This window comes from Falco biarmicus, chromosome Z (assembly GCF_023638135.1).
Source record: "Falco biarmicus isolate bFalBia1 chromosome Z, bFalBia1.pri, whole genome shotgun sequence".
Lineage (NCBI taxonomy): Eukaryota > Metazoa > Chordata > Aves > Falconiformes > Falconidae > Falco > Falco biarmicus.
In genome coordinates, this window is record NC_079311.1 from 25,027,177 (window position 1) to 25,052,218 (window position 25,042).

A 25,042-nucleotide genomic window follows, 5' to 3' on the forward strand; every position below is an offset into this window, starting at 1 on the left:
GTACTATCTTGGAATGAGTGAGTAGCATTTTGAACTCATTTGTCTGCTACACCACAGATTAATACTTTATAGAAGTCCACAAAAAAAAAAAAAAGAAGCTATAACATGCTTCTCAATAAAAGCACTGTTGAGTGTCCTGAGATGTTCAGGAGAAACACAACTTTTCTCTTTCTGGAAAGTGAGGGTGATATCCACTCTTTTTCTGGAGAGTGGATATCAATGATGCTTTGCACGTGAGAAGAGTAGCCATCAAAACATTTGAGAATTAAAATCAGCTTTCCTTTCAGCTTGTTCCCTGGTAATGTGGGAACATGAGAAAATACATTAGGACAAGTACTTGTGTTGTCTTTTCAATTGCACAAGGTATGAGTACACACTGGGAAAAAGAAGGGATATATATACAAAATAAATTATAAGAACAGTAGATGATATGCTGAGGAAAAGCAAGACAAGAAAAAAAGGTACTTGGGATTTTTTAATGCCATAGAATATTACAGCTTTAAAAGGAGAAAAAGAGAAGAGAAAAAAGAAGAAAAGGAAAATTAGAAACATGACCTAGGGCAAAATACTACAAAAATGAAAACAAGGGAGGCATTTGTAATAGAAATGGGGGTGTGTGTGTGTGTGTGTGTGAAATGACTGAAAAGAAAGAAAGAAAAAGAAAAGCAAACTAAAAGGACAAGGACAATGAAGCTACTTTTAAAAGAAGTATTATGGCTAAAGTGCTACAATAAGCAAAAATAGGTATCTCCATTAGCTCAGGCAATTGAGGTTTATACTTTTATTGCTGAACATTCCAGCTTTCATCTCTGTAGACAACTCTGTTATCTGGATTTGTGGCATGACTATATTTGCACCTAATTTGGTCAGAAAATATGCATCCCTGTAGGAAAAAAAAAACAAAGCAAGAATAAAAGACCAACTTAAATGAATAACGCCCCCCCAGACTGGGAAATGTCTGCAATCGAAAAAACCAACCCAAAACAGAGAAAGAGAAAAACAGAGAGAAAAACTAGTGAAAATGTGTAAGAAAGTCATCCCTGGAGTCTACAAAGGTAAGCTGTTTTAAATGGCATATGCTTTGAGTTTTGTATTATAAAAATACATACCAAACATCAAACATTCCCCTGCTACTGCTGTACATGCATATTTATTTTAAAGTATCTCTGCACTCTGAATAGCTATTTTATCTTTTGCTTCCTCTCCTGCAGCAGGAGCATCACCTCTTATTTCCTAATGGACAAAAATACCAGAGGTCAGAAGCAACATGCAGACATATAGACGATCTGACAATTTGTTTAATTAAGGCTTTAAAAATTTCAGATCTTTCTAAGTTGTTTGGCTGCCAGTTTGGACAATGCTAGTAATCTGAGGGTTAAGCAATGCATTTAAAAGTGGCGAGTGCTCAAACACTACTAAATTATAAGAAAAAATATTCTGGACAGCATTGACATGACACAAACACAAGCACTGTCAAACATGACAATAAATCACTTGTCACAGGAAAAGAGCAAAAAATGTTTAATGTAAGTAGATGCTTCTGTGATTGATATGCAGCCCTGATCTTCGTCAAGAAATACTGTGAATAGGAAAAAACCCATGAAGTTTACTGTCACCAAGGAAGAGAATGTATATCCTGCAACTATGAATGAAGCAATTAGGCTATCTATTGCACACACATTTATGGATAGCAGCTTTTTACAAATACTGGCAGGATTAATGCTGTCTTCAGAATGACAGATCTGCTTCTTTTTTTTGCACAGCATGTGCAAACAAGATTTCATTTAAAATGTGAACATTGATTTTTGCCTTTTTTCCTTCATTTTTAAAATGGCACATTAAAAAACACAGACAATAAATAAGATAATTTAAAATTACATTCACATTAGGGAACAAGAGAAAATTCTTTTAAATGATTCAATGCTATCCTCTTTGATGTACATATAGCTTCTTTAGCTGTGGAAATATTTCAGTTATTTCTCTCTTACCCCATCACTTTATCTCATAGTCATTTACAATGTTGCTGGACAGTAGCTTAAGAAATTATTCAAACCAGAAAGCAAGCCTGCAATTTTCAGGCTAAATCTGCAAAGCCATTTGTCTACAGTACAACAACAAAAAAAGTTAAGTGCTGAGATACTGAGTAAAATCCAGGTACCTCAAATCTTTCTTGGCTTTGTCCTTAAATGATTAGTACATTTGGTCAATCTGGAGCACAAAGAGGCTGAAGAAGCCAGGTTTGTTGTCCTAGAGAAGAATAACCTGAAATCGATCTTATCAGCTACCTAGTGGGGTATTACAGATGTAGACTTTCCTCAGAGGAGCACAGACAGGAGGCAAAAGTTGCAAGAATGCAAATAGCAACCAAGGGAAAAATCTTCTGCAGAGGGAACCGGTCAGTGAAGGGACATGTTGCTTAGAGAGGTTGTGGAACCTCAATTCTTGTAAGCTTTTAAAAATTCAATTGGATAAGGCCTTGAACAACACACTCTAATGGGAAGGTCTCCATGTTTTGCATTGGCTAGATGGGACCTACAGATGCTCCTTTTGAACTAAAATGTTTTACAATCCTAAACGAGTTTTGAAAACAGAGCAGATTACTAAATCACATGAGGGCTTTGGGGGTTTTCCACATGTTTGTACGTTGTATGTACGTGAAGGCTCCTGGATCTTTGAATTTAAACAGAAAAGCATTACTAAAATATTGAGAAGCATTTACTTGTAATTCCACTTTCTGACAATCCTAGATTATCAGCATCCAGACTCTAATGAATAGAAAATGAATGAGCCAGAAGACTGGATGTTCTTCATCATCACTTAATTCCACAAATTCAGTTCAACTCAGTAGTAATTCATAGAGTCTTTCTATGAGAAGGCAGCTTAGCAGCCTCGATAGAAATAGCCATGCAGTTGCCACACACCCATGCTACATAAATATACTTCCTTTGGTAGATTCCACAGTCACTTCTAAATCTCAATGAACATAAAATACTCTTACTTAGAGATTGTTATTTCAGCCTTTTGTTTAGTTGTACAAGGAAACCAGCCAAAATTTTAAACTCTTCCTATGTTTTGTTGTGTGTTTTCAGTGAATAAAGAGAACATTCCAGCCTCTGGGGATACTGATCTATTCACAGGCGCTAAATACATATTTTAAAAGACAGTATAAGAGCTTTTCCAAGCTGGATATCTATGCAAAGCTATAGAAGTCAAAGAAAATGAAATTTGAAGAGTAAATCCTCTCTTGATACATGCATGGTGAACTACCAACACGGTCTCATTTATTCAGCAAGAGGTAAATAGGTTATATAATGGGAAAAAATCTGTTATAGAAAAGGTAGAGAAGGCAAGAAAGTAATTGATGTTTATTGATACTAATGACTGAAGGCATGTGTTTTTTGGCAGAAGTCTAAAACATAAAACTATAGCACTAAATCATCACGTCTTCATAAAAAATAAGGTATAAGTGGTCTTCTCAGTTAAACAAATATAAATTCAGAACAATACTACTCAGTGATTTGCTCCACTCTGCCAAATGATTTAACTTAGTGTAACCTTGATGTAAGATCAAAATCTACCCCTTTGTTAAAATCAGATATTCATAAACCCAGATACAATAACTATCTTTCTAAATCTGCTAGAAATGTAAGTGACACCAAGAAATACTGGATTTAAGGTTAAGGCATATAAGAATATTTTAAAGAAAACATGTGAAAATGTGGTAGACAAACTAAGAGTTGTGAGCAATAAAAATACAAGGTATTTAACTTGGGTGTGTGTGTGTGTGTGTATGGTTATAGCATAAGCACAACTTCATGAAAAAATCCCAAATGTTTACATTTCATAAATTGTGTGAAAAAAACAACAAAACATCCTTTGATAAATTCTGTGGATTTGCTATGACTGTAATAGAGAACAGGAGTCTACAGGCCAGCACAGGTTCAAATGGAGGTTTATTCATCTTCCTCTTACTAGCAAAGATGTTCAAGATGGAAAACAGCCAATGTGATACAGCATTCACAAACCTGACTGAACCTGCAGTGCTAGCAGTCTGGAAATCAACATCATTTAGTATATAACATAAGCGTTTTCACTACAGAAACTACGAACAAAATAAAACCCCAGATTGCCAATTTCACAGTGCTTTTAGAGTAGAAATTTACAGTATTGTATTACTGCTGAAGCTGAAACAGTAAAATTCTATGACGCACTTCAAGTTTCAATTACTGTCTGGGTTCAGCCAGTATAAAATACCAAGCAACTCTAGGAAAATATTCTAAGGTGCATCTCCTATCAGAACAGGGACATATTTATCAAAGCAAACATTATTTACAGAGGTCACACTTTGAAAATTCATTCCACCTTTGAAGAAGTCATCAGTTCCAGTGTTATCCACATTTTAACTATGTGGATTCTCTCTCAGACCTAGGGAAGAAACTGAAAGAGAATTAACTTTTTAAGTGCAACCACTGTACATCAAATCAGTCACCTTTTAGTAAATTACAATGAGTGTACCAGCTATTGAATCAAAGTTATCACCTCATAAATCATACCAGGATCAAGTCAATGTCAGATACACTGCATGGTTGAGTAGTTACTTCCCTTGGTAAATTAAAATCCCGATATCCTACAGCTGCTAACATTTTCAAAAGCAATTATATTCAGAACTGACCTGGTATAACTTGCTGGGGAAAATACTGCTTTGGTAGTTTTTTATGTAGTTATTATATTTCCTTTAGAGGAAAGACAGCAAAAGCACGGGATTTTTCATATGTCCAGTCTAATACTAATTCTAACATGGTCATCATGCTTTATAGACCAAAGTACTAAGTAACAAAGACTGCACTTATATCTGGAAAGTCCTTTTCCTTTATAAGGTCTACTGTAAAATAAGCAGATTAGCAGAAATACTTTTACTGAGTCTTAGAAAAGTGTATTTGAGGTTAGAAATACTAATTTAATATGATATAATGAAGTTGTTCGATCACACACAAGTAATCTCATACAACCATATTGCCATAATAGTTTTTGTAACAACTCCATAACACTTCAAGTTTTATCCCTATGTTTTCCAGATGGACAATTTAAAATATATAATTTGATTTCTAATTGTATTATTAATAATATATATTCATTTAAAGTTGAGGTAATATGAATTTTCAATTAATTGAAAGAATTTGAAAAGATCAAAATATTCCAGTATCAACCTTACTGAGACAGTGTTATACTTCTTTGCTTAGAAATTTTATATTTGTTGCTTTTTTACTGTACACTGTGATTTACCACACAAAAGTTAACTGGCTCATGCCAATCTGTTTTACAAAAACCTGATTCAAAATCAAATGTCTTGTTCCAATTCACAATGAAAACCAGTGATCAAAATTTACTGTATTTTGAGAAGTAAAACCTCTTCTTCCTAATCAACTATTCAAGACAAATCAGTCTGAAATAGTTTTCTCAGTACCTTCATCATCATTGCTTTTGGAATAAATAACTTACACTCATTTATGTTTTATTTACCACAAAGCTTTTTTCTGTAATACTTAGGTTGAATGTTATAAGATACTGCCCTCAGAAACTACAGTTACTATATTATTTCATTCCCCTAAATGCCAGAAACAACAGAATAGGAATCAGTTATTTCCTGCAGCACTATTAAAATGTACTTTCAAAGAAAAGAAAGTGAAATTTCAAAACAAAATTCAATTGACAAAGAAGTGAGATGATTAAAAATCTGCAAGCCTGACCCACAGATTTATTATTCTTTTTTCCTTTTTCTAGACAAAGAAATTTAATGAATGAATGATTCATTATTCATTATTATAAGAATGAAAAATATTGATGTATGTCTTTTGGAGGGAGACATGGGGGAAGGGTTTAATTTCAGGTATAATAAACCAGTATTTTAACCATTGTTTAGAATAAACTGAATCATGAAGTTTCTGGGAACTCTTTAGTCAACTGTCTCCCCTAACATGTATGTGATGTCCATAACAGTGAGAAAGGAACAATACTTCATGTGGATAACTTCCACCAGTACCTTTCATTTATTCATACAGATAGTTTTGAAAGTGAAAGTACACAGTAAGGGGACATTAAGAAAATAACTTCACAAACCATAGTGATGTAATCCCATATCTTTCCAGATCACTAACCTTACAGATTGGGAATAGTTCCTTAAGTGACAAATTTTACATCCTGAGTTGAATTAACAGCATATGTTTCTGTTTAAATCCCATATAAATGCAGCAGAAAAGGTATTCAGGCTTACAGGTAGAAAAAACCACTGAGCCAGCACATGTGATTTCCAGGACATAGACCAAGCTGAAGCCTATATTGCTAGGCATGTCTGCTCAGATGTTAAAACAATCACCTTTCAAACCCTTGCTGGAGGTTTTTCTGGTATGAGCAGTATAGGCCATGGGAAAAACACTCTGACAAAGTTCTAAGCTAACCCTGAAGAGGAAAATAGTGTATGTATATAGAATCATAATATGCAATATATATTTATGTATTAAAGTAATTTTACATATGTTATAATATAAAATTATTATATTTAATTATGTATTATATACTTTGGTAGAACATTTCAACACAGAAGAGTATCAGCTCAAATGAGTGCTTTATGTAAGCCATGAAAAAACATGATTCTATTAAATGTTTTGTAATGTCTAACATCAGAAGAGAAATACTGCTTCTTAGAAAATACCTAAATAATGATTCCACAACATCTGTATACTTACTTTTGTTAGGAGGTGAAACATCCTTCAGTTTTTATAAAACCAGTGCTGAGGAAATGTTAAGCCTGAAGTCTCTGAAGCAATAGTAGACTGTTAGTCTGAAAGAGCTCAGGGATTTTCGAAGGACAGATTTATTGAAGCCAACCTCATATCCAAGGAAAACAGACTATATGATTCATAATGTAGAACGTATTTAACAAATTTTCCTGTTTCTTTGCAAATTGGCCACTAACAAATGGCAATGTTCTTAGCCATTTTTTATTCAAAATTATTGGTGAATACCATGAACTAATAATTTCTGGTTAACACATTGTGTAGAACACTTAATTTGTATTGTTTCCCTCATGAGTATAGCAGATGTTATATTGTCTGTTTCCTAACAGAAATCAATAATCATTACCCGTGTGAACATTTAGTTAAGCATCTGAATGTTATACTCAACATAAACATAAAAGCACTAATTGTATAGACTGAAATTAATTTCATTGTAATATTCAGGCTCATGTTTTAAAGCTTTCCTTGAATATTTGTGCTAGCGAAGCTGTAGTTCTTTAGGAAAAATACAGAAAAGAGCAACAACAAAAAAGTTCTTATACATGCAGGATGACAACTAACATTTAATATTCATCAAATATTGATCAGCAGTTTTGCAGCATGCACCACATTCCATATGCAAGGCTAGAAACAGAAAGACTATTCTTCTCAAATTGGGAATTATTGTCTGAGAAAATGCAGCTTATGTCTCAATTAATACATATGTACACAAAGATATATATTTTCCTCCAAAGGGGCAAACAGACTAACATAAATTATTCCAGAGGTATACTCATGTATTAAAAATTAAAGTTTAATGAACACAAAAAAATTACATCAATATTTCTTTCAAGCATCTGAAGAGAAAATGAAAATATTTTCATTTATTAAGAAAGGAGCATAAGAAAGAACCTTCATTTACCACTGATGTATTTTTTCCTCTTATAAAATAATTTTAGGATTAAAAAAAAAAAAATCTTAACTTTTTGGGAGATAATCCACTTTTTCTGAAGACTAGTTTCTCAGTACAGTCCTTTGCATTTTATTTTTCTGAAATTTCTATCCTAAGGACTGCAACACTTTAATCTAGACAAGTGGTTTTATTTACAAATAATTGGGGTTTTTGTTAAAGTACTTCATAGAAGGCTGGTAGGCTGGTATCTCTCATTGTTTCTTAAAAATGGGTGCAGAAACAAATAGAACATGTGCAGATTTGTCTGTTAAAACATGTATTTTTTCCCTTGCAGCTTTTCAAAGACAATTGATATTACAATATTATTACTTCTTTTTAAAATCTTAAAATTAAAACTTCATCAAACATTTAATACCATTTCAATAAGGAAACAAATGTTGACAAACAAGCATCAAACATTCAAATTTTTAGTCAGCTCATACTGAAAAGACCCACATTAGATGGACAGACACTGTGTTATTAAAATGGGCATAGATACAGCAAACTTAAGGTTAAAGTGATTACATAACCCTATTTAAGTGATATACTAAGTAACTCTAAGCAAACCTAATAATGAGGAGACACAGTGCAAAGTGTCTTGAGATCAGTCCAAATGCCTGTTTTGTGTCCAGCTTTTGCATTCATGTATTTTTTACATTCATATATATCATAAACAGAGAAGGATCACTGCCTTCGTGTTTCCCATCATAAACAATTTAAACTAACCTTGTTAGGGTTTTGTATACTTTTGGATAATTTAGAAGAGTGTTTCTGTTCATAACTCAGAATTTCTGAGTGCCTTATAATAAATAATTAATTATAACTGCTATTGAATTTCATTATTTGTATTTTTTCATGCTGAAATAAAGACTGCATCTTCTGTACCCAAGAACCGCATTTCAATTTTCATATTTTCGTACAAATATTACTGGATTCTAGGGACACAGCCAATAAACCCGATTTATAATTACTTTAGTTTTGACAAGATTAACCGCTGAAATCAAAAGTTTTAAAACTGATTGTCTGCCTTCTATCAGTCTGAAAAATTTCAGGTTCCACTCTTGCCCAGAATAAGGTTACCAACTACAGTAGAGAGGACAGCAGAGGGAAAGATGTGCCAGAAAAATGTGGTGCTGGAACTAACTAAACAGAAACACAACCAAAAACAGCAGAAAAGGAGGGGTCAGCACGGGATGAGAAGGTGTGGGTGGACATGGTAGGGAGCTTGGAGAAAGCTATTGAGGCTGGAAGAGCTACTAGCCAAGTCTTGTCATGTGAAGACCCATGTGGAGAAGCATAAAGGAGATAGGGTCTAGCAGAAAGGAAATTGCTGACTGGAAAAACAGGACATAAGTTGGCCTGAAGAGACAGAAAGGAGTCAAACTGAAGCAGAAACAGGGTTTGTGAGTGTTAGAGAGCCCTCTCCTCCTTTATCAGAGCTTCAGATGCTTGCTGCTCATCACTCTGTAGCTGTCAGCACATACCTGTGACTTCTACTAGAAACAACAAATTTTATCACTCTTCAGCGCCATTCTGCCTGTGGAACAACCACCATTTCCATCACTTACTTGCTTGACAACTGGCAGTAGTACACAACAGCAAATGTGTACGCTCATCTTTGTGCTGCACACCGGCACTTTCATCTCCAGCACATAAGAAAAGTCACAGAGATAAACTCCTCCTTCCCCAGCCAAAAAAACCCATTAAATTAGTTCTCCTCTCCTTATCTCTTCTGTTTCATACAAAAGTGAATTTTTAAAATACATTCAAAATAAAAATTACCTCAAACAAAAGTTGCAGAGGATTATTCCATGTATAGTAGCTGTATATATGTGATATATTTGCTCTCTATCTCGTGCTTTTCTTGCCTACTTTAGAGAGCTGGAACAGGAATTGTCTATCATTTTGCAGAAGAAGGGTTTGGTCTTGGTTAAAGTGTAACAGTAGCAAATAGTTGGCCCTCTACCCATCTACATGCTCGTGTACACACACACACAAATATTTTGTGTGCATAGTTGTGGCAAACTTCTATGCAGTTGAACCATGTAATTGCATGCATTGTGTGCAAAGCCAGCCCTTATTTTTAAAAGTAGACAGAGTTTCTGGATGTGTGCACATCTGGAGGTGTTCAACATTTACTCTGCCAGAAATAAGTGCACACAGACTGCACTCAGGACCTTTGTGAAGGATCTTCATTTAAAATTAACTGTTCTTGACTGCGCAACTCAGCCACGTTTTCATGTACCATGTGGATGACAGAATCATGTGCTTTAAAAGTTTTGTCATTCTGTGGAACAGCAGGCTCTGCGTGAATGTTTTTGTGGTAGTAAATAACCAGTATTTATGCCTGGCCAAGTCACATGCAGAAGTTTGTTGACAAAAGATTTGTATGAGATAGGATGATATCCCTTTTCCTTCTTCAACACCTGTTAAATCACCAGCACTACCTGAGCCCTCAAATCTTTGATGCTTTTGATCTTTAAGCACAACAGGATAAATACAGCCTAAGATTACTGGTATTTGCTCTATCGATTATGTGCCTTTCCTAAAACTGGCAAAATGGGCTTCACATTCAGCCATTCTCCTATGGTGTTCCTACAGGGTCCTCTAATCTGCCTTCTCACAAAATGGGAAATGCAACCTTTAAACAAAGATTAGATTGGCACTGGATTCATGTCTTAATTGATCTGCATAAGGCAGTATGGGAAAGAACATATTGCCAATAGCTATGTGTTATTTGTATTATTATAATATGTAAGTATGCTATATGTTAAGTGACAATATTGTAAAGTCTAGCAATGCCAATGATCTGTGACTCCCCAGAAAAGCAGAAAAATAATGCATTACTCTTTCATGCTGGTTTTATTCTTCTAACATACTGGTAAGGTATGTTTTAATGAGTTAACTAACCTAACCACAAACTAAGCAGGCCCTCCAGGCTGAGCTAGTTCAAGTGCAATGCCCTGTCATTGTGAAAGCCAACTGAGATGCTCTGTGATCTGTATATCCTCTGACTTTCAGCTGCTTAAACCAATCTTCCAGCACTCATCACTTCTCTATGAGTAGCCAAACCACAAAGACAATTTATATCTTTTCCAAACAAGCATCTCACCTTAGCTACCAGTTTAGTCACAATTAGATCTCAGCGGAGATAATCAGGCTTCTTGCTTTCCAAATGAATACATAGCGTGCCATGTGAAGTCCAAGCCTTCCTAACAGCACTTGGCTTCAGTCTATACCGCATTGTTTTGTTCTGTCATTCTTGAAAATTGGGCATTCAGCCCCACAACAAGCCCAGCTGGCCACTATTTGGTAGCAGTTAAACGAGTAAGAAAATGACGCTGTTAACTTGAGTGCAGGCTTTTGTTTGAACAATTATTAATTGAACAGGCTGGTACAATTTTAATAAATACTGAAGTAATTAAACTGTAAGAAAATTGGTATTTATAATGACAAGATCAAATGGCTTAATATGGGTTGCAATAATAAATAAACAAAATTAGCAACTAACCTTATCAAATGGCAGTTTCTCAACTAACTGTAAGAATATTGGCATTTTTCCAGACTGACCTCAAACTGATGTTTAAAGGAATGCATTTGCATAATACCTTACATAGCAGATACACAGAGTTACTAACAGTCTGTTGAAACAATCCTGTTTTCTCTCAGGCAGAATGGCAGCTGCTTACACACTAAAGTCCCTGCTTGGTATTCCCTTATCACAGCTGGGTCCATGTAGGGAACTAATTCGTCTTTCTCTAAAATGCAGAGGTAGGGGTGACCTGTTGATTAATTCAGTTCATTTCCAGGTATATTTGTTTCAGTGAATGTATATAAGCAATGTTGGTTGTCCACTTGATCTATTAAGAGATAATGGTATTGTAACATGCATCTCACTTTATCTTGATTTTTACTGTGATGCAATAGACTGTATTCTGCAACATGAAGTACAAAAATGTTCCTTGCTGGTGCAAAATGTGTAATTTATTGGTTTTTATACCTCCCTGTTTTACCACCATGTTTTCTTCATATTCCTCAAATATTCTTTCCTTGCTCCTGAAATTTGTCCTTCATGAGTACATTTGACACACCGCTCACTATCGCTGACCTGGGCTGGGCTCAATACTGCAGGCAAGGCTACGCTGGATCTGGGCCATGGCTGTAAGGGTGCTACCCACAGCTCCTCAGGTGCCCATGACCTAGGGACCCAGCACTTCAGAGCCACACTAAGAACAAAAGAAATGTAAAAGGCAAGCTCAGTAGAAACATATTTCTTCTTGAAATGTCAGCGACAAACTCTGTGCCTGTGGTATGAGTGAATGAGGGGTACACACGTGTTTGGAGAAGAGAACAGGTCTTGCCCCACACTGATCTTGGGCTGATGGGTGGGTGGCATGGTGCCTTCCCAGGTTGTCCTCCAAACCATGCACACCTGCTGAGGAAGGATTTCACCCCATTCTGCAGGGAGAGCAGCATCCCAAAATCCCAGGGTTTATCAAAGCTCCAGAGCAGTGCAGCGTGCTCAGGGTGGGATGTTCACAGTCTAATGAGCCAAGAGGTGTTGAAAGAAGGACCCCACAACATGGTGGCAGCTCCTTCTAACAACCAAAGCAGGGGCAACTTATTAAAGGAAAAAATGTGCGTGAAAACCAGCAATCACAATTCACACACACATTTCCATTAAGTCACACAACCAAGTACACAAAATATGTTAGATTACAAGTGAAGTTTCTACACAGGGGTAATGCAATGGTACAATGAATATAAAGTAAGACAGAGTTTAAACATACGATCACACACTATTCTTTTCCCAGGGATCCCTGATTTATTCACTGCACAGGATGCATGGTACTTATTTCAAAATCAGTTGTTCAGTATTTTATTTTTCTCCTCATTGTTCTTGTGTACTTACAATGTTATTGAAGCCCTGCCCTGAAGACAGGATTTCCAATTTCCCTTTGGGATCCTTTAGGGAAATCAGCATTAAATACCTAATTTTATAAGTAAATGCATTTATTTATTTATTTTCATGAGACACTTTATAGTGAGAGCCTGGTTATAGCTCTGTTTAGCAGATAAACCAATACCTCAGCTCCACAGGTATTTAACTAGCCCAAGCTGGTGCTGTCATCCCACACTCCCCGTCCCATTCCTGCCGTGTAGCTACCCTGTCCTTCTGCTCCACATGTCCATGCAGAGGTTCTCTTTGATGACATGCAGCTGGCTGCGAAGAATCTGAGTGTAGCAGATCTACAGACTTTCCCAGCAAGCAGCAGAAAACAAATTACCTTAACCTGCTCAAAATCTCCCTTCTTCTGGCAGGAAACCTACACATCTAGGATGCAGTACCAGAACCAGGCTTCTTGTGGGTATGAAAGGCTTCTTGTGGGTATGACAAAGCAGCTTCCCAGTGCTGGAACATTAAACAAAGCTGCTTTGTGGCTAGAAGCACTTAAATGGACTTTCTAATAACCTGGAAGGTATAAACTTATCTATGAAGCAGCTTTTAAAATATAGCAAAATGTCAAAAGGAATGGTCATTTCCAGGCAGACCTGACAGATGCTGGTGCTCTGGCATACTGCAGAAGGTTCAGACCCCTTGTAACAGCTTTGTGGGTTTTCCTGTTCAAGACAGGAAAAGATCTAGATAGGAAATCTGAGAATGCGGTAAGAATTTATTCCTTGTTTGTGAGAAAGTGCCTGTTGTTTCTTACCATTAAGCACAACTAGATCCTTATTAGTATTTATTGAGAAAAGGTCAGCTTTTGGTTGTCTTTAGTGCATTAAAGTTGTCTCATCCTAGTACTGCTTTAATTTCTGTCTAAGGAGCGCAGAGAGCTGGAATATTCTCGTAGGTATAACCTAGTCAACATTTCTCTCTGGCTTTCTGCAAATATCTCACAGGGCCACAGCACAGATACAGTTTAAACGATGCTCCAGGTCCCATCAGCACACCCCTCTGTAACTATAGGCTTACTGTGATGACTGCTTTTTTTCCTATGAGACATCTGTAAAACCCTTGTTAAGATTCATGTTGAATTTCCCTGTAAGTATTAAATCACAGTGCCTTAAAAACCTCTGTGACTTGAACTTTACACATGGGAAGTCCTCATTAAGTAACTAAGGCCAAGACAGTAATTTTAACTTAAAACTGTACTGGGCAGTTAGGGAGTGTCCATATCCTGTGGCTTTTGAAATTGAGGGGTGCTGTGCCTCCATTTTGATAGATTATTTTAAATTCTTAATTGTTCTTGCTGTCCCTCCTGGCTTGGCACTGCTCACAAGTGTAGTAACTATGCTTTTGCTTCCATCATCTAGATCATCATGAAAATACCAACTAGTACATCACTCAGGACAGTCCCCAGCAGAATCCTACTCAATACATCCTTTCATTTAGGCAACAAAACACTGATAATTCTGGTGAGCTTCTGATCAGACAGGAATCTTTCAAACAAAGAACTATAAACCATTTGAACATATATTCAATGCTTACTACAGTCATTGCTTACTTTGCAGCGTTCTTCACACAACTCACAGTACAAAATAATTTCCATCATTCTAGCAGCTGAAAAGGAGGCTGCAGGTGTGAGGAATCAGTGAAGTAACATTTGACTGGTGCACAGACACTACCAGCCAAAAGTGGTAGTAGTGTTCTACCTTGAGCTAGGCTGTTCCCCAGAGCAGATTTCAATACTGCAGAGTGGGATTCCCCTGTTGCAAAATGTTGACTAATCTGTCACCATAATGTCATCATAATAATGGTACCAGCCTGTCTGGAAAGGTGGACAACACTGATCTGCAACAAAAGTGCTGAACAGCGTGTGGCTTTTCCTGCGATGCTGCTCAGAAGCTGGTGCATAGTGGTTTCATCTACCTTAAATTCTTACTTCCCTGAAACCACAGCTGCCAGAATACTTTAAGTAGCTTATGCTGATGTTTTTGTTGTTTGTTTTTTTTTTAAAACAGCAATTCCCAAACCTAATTTTCAAGATAACAGCATCAGTCCTGGTGAACTAAAGCCACAGGGCCTGGGTATGCTCAGGGCCAGCCAGGAAGAATGAATGTATGTCCATCCAGTTCTCCCTGCTATGTTTCCCCTTTTTTCCCCAGATTCACAATACTGCCTTTCCCCTAACCATCTCCTACACCTACCACAAACTGATGCTAGTCCTATCTCCTTGCTTTCCCACCCCTGCATAAGCTGTTCTGAGCTCTTTGTCTCCTCCTGCTTTGCCAGCCCACCTCTGATGCATATCCTGGAGACCTGAGGGCAGGGGAGCTGACTGCTGCAGGGCTCAGATGAGCACTTACTCTCAGGGAAGCAGACAGAAGCTGGTGCAAGGAGCTCCTCAATGCCTCTTTTGAGCTGTTTATCTGTGAGTCATGATTAAGTCAGCAAGGAGTCCATAACCTCATGATTGCTAAACACATGTATAACTGCTGATGTACTAGACTGTGGATCCAGGAAACACCTCTGTGCAAATAATTGGGAGCTATTGCCACAAACCAACAAGACCATGGCTTGAGTACATCTGCTGTCCTGTGGTTGTGTTGCATGTGCAGCAGAATGCCACCGGCCCAGCAAGTACAAGGCTGTGCAGATGCTTCCCATTTTTTGCGCTGGTTTGGTTCTGTAAAATCCAATGTAACTTCTCCCAGTGCCTATACTGACCCTCAAACCTGATTTCTCTTGCCTGTTTTGTCTGAAATACCTTTGTGATAAGGACAGGTCCTTCAACATGCTGCTGTGGTGCCTTGCAAAATAGAACCCATGTATTGTTGTGTCCTCAGCAGTTAAATGGAGTAAGTCCAGAACATTTATGCCTGTGGTTTTAATTCACGTTGAGGTTTTCATCAGGAAAAGCAAACAAAAACTGACTTCAAAAGAGCTCTAGGCAATCTGCCAAAACAACAGAGATGAGAATGTGTTTACTCTGGTTTAGCTTTTGGTCCTTTCCTACATATTCCTGGATTGAGTCAAGCAATGCATCTAAAAAGGTGCATGAAAGACTACACTCAAATGTAGTTGCCTTTTTGCAAAACAAAGGCAAAAGATATGATTGAAAGTTTGCCTTCTGGAAAACAATGTTATAACAAACATTATCTCTACATCTTTGCTATAACATCTTTAATGAGAATTGTTCAAATTAATAGTGTTTTGTTTGAGAAACCACCACTGAAATATGTTGTTAAGTGTAATGTTTTTTTATGGCATGTTTTCCACTCTTTTTTTCCTCCACATGAAGAAAATCAAGTTGTCTTGAAATCCTTAGGTTCAAATACCTTAATCTGTAGCGGTTATTCAGTTGCTTTTCCATACTTTTTTACATTTGTGTATGGTTAATCTCTAAACAAAACCCCACAATTCTGTCTTGTTAGTAGTAATAATGATAATGAATCTGTATCAGTAAGCATATTTCCATAAAGATTTGCTACCATGGGGGAGGACAATGGTACTTAGGTCTTGGGGTTTTTTTTTAATTATATCACAAGATACTGAACAGTTGTTCAAGTAAAGGAAGGAGATTACATAGATAGTAAATTGAGTTAAACTTAGCAAAGGACATTAAAATAGAGATTCCTCTCCCATGCCTATAAGTAAAAAGAAGAAAAACAAAAGCAGGGAAGAGAATGCACAGACAGGTATAAAGTTTTTAAGATTTGAGACTGTGAAGGGTCAGTGGCTTCAGAGTAGTCTGTATAGTGTGACTGTCTAAAAGTGATGCTGTAAGCCTTGGAAGCCAGCCAATCAAATTGATATTCTTTCTGGTTTTGTTACTATTAGCAAAAAGACTAAAGTCCAGGTACTTTCCATTCATAGGAAAATACAAGAGAAATTTAGGGGTATAAAGTAGGTATGACTCCAAAGATGAAAATTTCATCTGAAATTTCAAGATACATAATAACTTCTAATGCATAAACAAAACCAAAAAGAAATTATTTGGTTTTCTGCTAGGGAATGGGATATTTTTTTATTCCAGAATTCTGAAAGAGTTGGGAAATGAAACCATGTATCCAGCAGTGAGAATTTACAATGAATCTTTGATCCCAAATGCAGGTACCATTAAACTGGAAATCAGAACATGGTTTAATAGGATATTAACAAAGGTTCAAAAAGGAAGAGTTATAAAGGAAACGAGCTGGGAAACCACATGGCCTCTGCAATAATAACGGCTCAAAATAGTTTTAATTTGAAAAATTGCAGGTAAGTTGAAAACGGACTAAATATGTAACAGTGTTAGAAAAGCAGTTTGTGTCACCAAGCATTTTTCACAGATAAAAATAATTAGTATTCTGGACAAAGAAAAAACTCTGGGTCTCTTCTCTTTGGAATTCAGTGTAGGAATTTGACACAATGTTATGTAGGGAATTATTAGTTCAAGTGGAAAAGGTAGGAATTGGTGGACTTGGCAGTGCCTGGTTAATGGTTGGATTTGATGGTTTCAAAGGTCTTTTCCAACCTAAACAATTCCATAAATTATTACAGGAATAAAGGGATGAGAGTTTGCCTGCAGGGAGGGTAACAATACCAAAAAGCATCCTGTAGGGATGTGACTGCTGGATTCCCAAGAAATTTTAGAAGCCACCCTCGAGTGAATGTTTTTCCTCATGATCTTGGTGTAATACGCTGTTATGTACTTCTGAAACAAAGTTCAGAGACTTTGTTAGTACAGAAGGGGAATCAAACGTATCTCAGAAATCAAGGTAAAATACAAATGTCTTTTGTTGTTACACAACTGCCCATAGAATTCCAGACAATATATTCATTACTCTCCACTTCTGAAAACAAAGATCAGCCATGTGATTTTTCTACAGGTTTTAGTGCACATTTAAGATTAGTCCTTGAGGAATAAGAAATGGGCATACCAGAAACATGAACCAATTTAAATTTCTTCACATCTACCACTGGAGATATTTATATACCTCAGGCTAGAACGACAGAATGATCAGCAACATGCCTCTGCAACTGTGATCTGGGAAGGTATTTGGAGTCATGTAAAATTAGGAGCATTACTGTTTACTTCCCTCCTTGTCACTGCAAATGCACTGGTTTAGGTTTTAAATGCACTCTTAATTGCTTCTATACACGAAGAAGCAGGGCAGAGATGCCTCTCCTGGTTCTAAAAAAGGTATAAAGACAGGAAGCTATGATTAGATGATCTTTCCTTATATAAATTCCTTTCTAAGTGTTGTCTTGTGCAATTCAACTAGAAATTATGTGTATCATAGTATTATGTGTACATACACACACACATTTGCAGGGTGAAATGGTTCAGAAGAGATTTGGAACTCTTTGATGTGGTCATGTCTTAAAATAGTAGGTTGCATTCAGGAATTGCCTGGCACCTCATTGCAGAGGTAGGATGTATTTCAGTATTTGTACCGATTTGTGATAGCACATTCTGTTAGTAAAGCTGGATCATAGAAACAGCAGTGAAATCTGCAGCTGAAAGTTTTGCCATATGAAACTGACCATATTATAGCTTAGGCTACAGGAATATTGTAGCAAAGATGAAATCAAATTCAGAAGAAAAATAATGACTTACTATCATTGGCCCAGCATGCAATATTACATGAAATTAATTAAAACAGATGCTCAGAATTCTGTTGTTTCTTCTTTCATGCTGAGTATTTGTTGTGAATTATGTTGGATTAAAACTAAAATTTTTCAAGTTACCTAAGACCAAAGATACAAGGGAACATACATTGGTTACTGCAGAAGTTAATAATGCTCCGCTAAACTGATTTCTTTGGAAAATGCTTGTTGAGCCTTAATTGTTTCACATGAAGCATCATAATTTCCATTACTTTTCACCAAGTCCAAGGAGTCTTCTAAGGAAATCTATAGCACCTCCTTTTGGGCTACCTAAATTGGAGATGCCAGGCTCTGACCTTTGGCTGGCAGGTAGCAACAGTGGCAGGTTTGTTCTGAAGCTGAGTGTCTGGTTAGCTCTGATTCACAGGTGGTGGAGAAACCCCTGCCCCACAGGACTCCATCAGGCCTCCAAGCAGACTCCAGCAGCTTAATAGGTGGATTTGTCTTGTAGGTGGCTGCAGGTCAAAGGCTGTGCTGCAAACACGTGAGGGTAACCAAATAACAAAAGCAGCAGGATATTAAGAACCCCAAACAGAGCCAAGGCACTCAAACTCCTATCTGCAAGATAGAAACCCTCAGGCAGAAACAGGAAAAAAGGTAGAAATACTCGAGGAGTTTGTAAGGGACCTTGGCAGAAGCACAGTCTGCACAGAGTGGATGGCTGCAAGCAAAGCTGAGAACTCTGAAAGCTGGCCAGTGAAGCTGATACTCCTTGTGGTGAGGGTGGGCAGGGTGGGAGGGTGTTGCTGCTAGTAAGCAGAGAAAAGTTCAGGGTACTTCTAGTTCACTGGAAATTAAAGGAAAATATTCTACCTTCATTTTATATAGGAACACACAAGGAATAACCACCACACAACCTGGAAGTCTTACTGCCGTGCTTGCTAGCTTTGGTTCAGCTTGCTGCTGTTACAGGTTCAAAGAGACGGATCTGAATTTAACTTGGAACCTTAAAAAAGTACCGTGCCACACTGTGTGCATCTGGACTAATACTCTCAGGACCATGGCACTAACAACATGCAAAGATCAAGAGAAACTGTGGGTGTCACGTGCCACTATAGTCAGTTACCCAGTATAAAAGTGCAGACTGTACATGAAGAGTTACAGGAATAATTAGGTACCTAACATATTATATAAAGCTTTTAAAAGATGTAAAAATCTTCCGATTTTCTGATATTTGATCCTTATCCACTGCCAAATGATCATTGATCAATAAAGACAAGACTGATTTTTTTAGCAGAATCCAAACACTGAAATGGTTCTATCTTTGGTACAAAATACTTTCATCAAGAAAGAAGCAAGGCAGTTATTGGTGTAGTTCCTTCCTCAACATCACAACTCAAACTTACAGGAAATCAGCAGTGAGAAACACAGGTCACAGTGTTTCTTATGTATCTCTTTAGTTACAGTGAGCAGAAATTTTCCATCCAGTGTACCTAGAGCAGTCTAAGCCCTCACAGTAAGAGAAACCAGTTTATTTGGGTCTTATATTCTCAAAGTATTGGCCTCTGTCAGCAATACAGGAGTTGTATAGTGCTTTTCTGCTGTGGTCTCTGTCACAGAAGGTCTGCCTCATCTCGCTACTTTTTTCCTGTGCATTTCCTTCCTCTATTTTTTAACTCGTCACTTCTGCTCCCTGCAGCTTGTACACTCAGATACTCTTTAACTGGAATTTCAACTTTCTTCCAACCCTTACAGAAGAATTTGTGTTGTACAGACAATTGCTTTCAAACTCATGACAAGGAGTTTTGGTCCTCTGGGCCTCTCTTCACACAATTGTGTTTCTGATCCTGCCGTGCTACATTTTTCTTCCTTTGATAAGCCCTTATAACAACATATATCTATATTTTTTAGTATGTCAGCTGCATTTAAAACACAAATCAATAAACACTGCTGTCAAACTACCAAGCAGACCATACTATATAACCTGTATCTTAACAATGCAACAGTCTCTGCCATGATAGCTTGAATGTTTAACATAATATAACTCTGAAAGCTGGAAGGCATAAACGTGAAATGGTTGCACTATTGCGTCCTAAGCAGTAACGAAACATTGCCATTAACAGGCAGTCAGAAACATGCTTAAACAAGGTGAGGAAAGTAGCCGCGACTTAGCTTGCGTTCGCAGTATTACACAGTTTGCATTTGAATTAGTACAAAGAAAAAAGGTCTCCTGGAATTTCTGAGCATACCTGAAAGTTCGCCTGTGAGAGAACACTGGATAAAAAGTCAAACATAAAGAAAAGAGATATTCTTCTCCCTCTCACTTTGTTCTCTGCCACAACAAACCTCCTGTATTTGATCTGCAATTTGTAAAGCTCTTTTGACATCTTGTTTGTGAATACTTGCTGTGAGTGTCACAGCTGCACTCAAGATACAAATGAACACCCACAAGGTCAGGCAGCTGTGGGGACAACTCCTATACTATCATTACTTACTTACCTGCAGAGTAGCCCTCTTAAAAATCATTATTCTGCAGATAATGTGTGTAAGCAAGTTGTTTTAATTCCTTTTTCATTCCAACATTTCTAATGCTACTTGCTATGTTACACTGCAGCCTAAAACTGCCTTGATCAGTAAAGGATTTTTCAGTCACTGGCCATGCTTTGAACCAGGTCCCCAGGCTGAACAGCTGCAGAACTTAATCTAGCTTCTCAGTAATGAATTCATTCACCTTATTCATATGCAAGTCATGCATAAGTACCACAACTTTAAAGTAAGACCAAAACCAATCTTTTTAAATGGAGTGAATGTACAGTAGACTTAAACTGAAGAAGCTTGCACAGAATTCACAAAGGATCTGCTGTGTTAGTGAATAAGCTGCACACACTGCAGTCAGAAAAATTCCTTTCAGTGTTGCCATCTAATTCTCTTTCTTGCTTACAAAAGGCTGTCAGTCGCTGCTGGCCCTTGCGCAGAGGGATGAACAGCTGGCTTCCAACAGCGCCCCTTCAGCTGGGGCCCCTTGAGGAGGCCTGTAGTGCTGCCATAGGTATCAGGACATCTTGCTTCTTGCTTGCACACTGCACTCTAACCTGGATGCTAAAGTGGTAAATGAGCCCTTTATTGGGAGTCTCCAAAGCAGTTGCCCATGCACCCCAGCAACACCTGTCCAGCACAGCACATTTCCCGTGAGCAACCTGCCTTGTGGGGAACCTGGGTCCGGTGTAGCTCTGCAAGTATTACAGGGAGGATCATGCCAACAAGCCCACATGTCAGCATGCTCCCAAGTATACCTGGAGTGCCTTCAAGTCTAGAGTTTTCCAATTTTTTACTTGTGGGGAAGACAAAGTTGAAGGAATAATGGTTGGAAATAGGTAGGAAAATGATGTTGCTATGGGCATCCCAATGCTGGCGTTATGCATTTTATGTCTGGCCTTTCTGGTGGGGGTTATTTTGCTATATTTGAGTGCTTTGTAAGGGACAGATCCATCGGGAGTGTGTTACCAAAGAGTGTGGTAAATATAGTCCTCAAATGGCATTCAGCTCAGTGCTAGAGATGTGGCTATCAGTCTGAAATGTCTCTTTCCTCTTTTTATTGCTGCCAGTGGTTTAGATTCAAAATAAATTAAGTTGGAAAGTTAATTACATAAGTCGCAGATCATTCCTTTAGATCTCTCATAGATCGATATCATGCTGAGTGGTATAGGACACTTCCCTGTTTTGCTTTGCCTTTATATTAGACTACATATGACTATTCTGAAAAGGTTGTACAAAAGTTTTGTGAAGGAAGTTCTGATATCTGTATGCCGTTGTCACTGTAAATGCTAATGCATTAGGTGAGAGCAGTGTTTTTCTTTAAATGTCATTTTTTGCAGAGCAGTAACTTCTTGACCTTGCAAGAATTTCATTCAGCAAATTGGGCTTTGTGCTTTCCGGAAAACTTTTCTCCAGTTTTTATTTCACAGCCAAAGCTACCCACTTGAGCAAACCCTGAATTAAGGTCACCAGCAAGCCATTTTAAAAATTATACTTGTTTAGTTCATTCCACGTGCGTAACTGTTGCTCTGCTGCATGTTCCAAAAAAGTTCTAACATAATACTACCCACTGGCATTTTTTTTTTTTTTTTTTTTTTTGTCTCCACTGTAGTGCTTCACATATTTGAACAACCATTTTAACGAATACTGAAATGGAAAGTCATTGTCATTCTGATGGGATGCAGCAGTGTCTGTGTGACTTTTGTTTGTCAGAAGTGCCACTGTTGCCAGGATACTCTGAGGGAAGATGTCAAAAGACAACAAACTGAAAGGACAGACTATCTGGACTATCCTGAAACCTGCCCCTTGCATACTAACAAATTTAGGGAGTGCTCTGTTTCTCACTAGCTTCAATGAGAACAAACATGGACTGCTAGTTTCACTTAGAGACAAGCTGGAAATGATCCCATGAGGCATTTTAAAATTTCTGACACCAAAGAGACAGCTAAGATAATATCTCTGCTTCCAATAGGTTTTAGACTTTCTCTGGCTGCAGCTAAATCATCCCCGCAAGAGGCTTATAAAAGTTGTTTGCCTTTTGAATAGATTCTGCTGTATGGTGTTTTTGTGAAGCGAGATCTTTAGAAAGTGTAGTTTTAAAACCTTCTTAATTTGCGCAGATACCCACCAGTTTTGGTTGTTAGTACGGGGCACAGCTCAGGCCCTGATGCTGTACCCTGATGCAATGGGCAGGTACACAAGTGTCAATGGCCCAGTGGCTTAAAAGGGAAATGATCCCAATTTAGATTAGAAAGATGATAGAATTTAAATGACAGCAGCGTAACTCTTACTACAACTTCCATAAGGGTTTTTGTAACCACCTTTGCCTGAAAGAAGACAACTGGATTTCTTTATCAAGGTGATATGCAGAGCTCAGAGGCAGCCAGCTGTTTTTGTCATTAATGTTGGTGAACCATGGTATAAATCAGTGCTCCAGATGGCCTTTCTTGCAGCTGGCACCCAGCCAGGACACAGAGAGGACATGCTCAGCTGTGCTGCCATACCTAGTGATCTATACTCAACCGTCCATACTGCAGATCTTCTTTCATTTTCTCTTTACCTACGACTCATTTCCCCCTTGACGCTAAACCTCTCTGTCTTCATCTGTTGCTCACTCCACAGATAACCCCTTGCAAGCCACACAACAAACTTCTCCCCGCCCAGGTCTTGACTGCAGACCCCAAACCTGGACCTGCCCCAGTTTCATACGCAGCCCCCCAGCCCAGTCCTCGTGGGGTCCACAGCCACTGCGCTTCCCTTCTCTGCTGGCACAGGCATGTTTCATACTTGCTAAATAAGAAATGTTCACAGTTGCTTCTTCCCCGCCTCAGAAAAGGAGACCCTAACAGCATGCACTGCTTTGTGCACTCTCCCTGCTTGCTGATGAAGGCAGCTGTTAGCAAAGGCAATGAAGAGCTATGTGTGCAGCAGGCTGTTTCTTGACAGGTTGGCTGCCCCTGCAGTCACCAGTGGTTACAGACCTGATTCGCCATATCACTCCTATGTGCCTGCATTATAAGGCAGTTAGCAGAATAACTTTGACATTTGTGCACCTCAGGATCGGGCTGCAGGCTGAGAGAGCGCGTGGTGAGCATACTGTGCCAGTCCCAGGCTTCCCAAGTGCTCAAGTGTTCTTCTGCAGCTTATTTATGAGTAGTGAGGGGTGGACACCATGCAGTGTTAGTGTTACCAAAACAGATTTTAGAAATAGAATACAGATGTTACTAGATGATGCCCTTGAGAGTGCAGGGTTTGCTTGGTGGGAAAGCACCTTTCCTTTTTTTGATCATAAGAAAGTATTTTTGTTTCAGATGGAATCCATGGGTTTCTTCATCTTCTGTGGGGAAAATACAATCTGAGGTGTAAAAGCTCATCATGGGCTGAGTAAAAACATTTAAGCACACATGAAGTAAGGCAAAAAACTGAAACCAGGATAATACCAGGAATACCATGCTTTTATCCTGTGTTTCCCATGGCTGGTATAATAATAAACCCAATTTAACTGAATTCTCTTGAGAGAGACAGAATCCGTTTTAGAGGTGGCAATGATCACCTTTTATTTAAATATAGCACTAGCATTCAAGAGGGGGATTCATTAGTTCATATCTCTGATTCATCATAAAGCATAAACAATCACGCCACCAAAACATAATGTCATAAAGCTTCACCTAAACCTCACTGAAAACAGTAGAAAGATCCATGCTGCCCAGTGAACTTTGTGTCAGACTCTTTATAATATAAAACTCAGGCTTTTTAGACTTCCTATTATGTGTTACTCAAACCATTTTTACAATTTATTCAATATGAAAACATGACATTCACAATGTAAGAAAATAATGCCATGTTCACACTCAGGCCATCTATTAACATTTTTAATAACTCATTTCCTATATAAACAGGAAAGATTTGGTGTTGCTTAATATATGATTTTGAGACATTCAGAATAGATATGAAAACTTGTAAAGCAAATTTTAAAAGCCCCCTTTTTCTCAGTCTTCAGTAAAATAGTCCAGAGAAATGCAGAAGTGTGTGTGTAAAATACAGACTGGAAGCTGTATAGCAGTGTTTTTAAAGCCAAAATTGGACCATCCTCTCATAAAGATCTCTGGGCTACCATAACACTGGATCACCATACTACCCAGAGTCTTCAGTCAGTATTTGAAATGTGTACTCTGTATGCTCTTCTTGTTCGTGTGTAATGGCTGTACAAAACAAAGGACTTTGACTACTGTGTCAATGAATTCA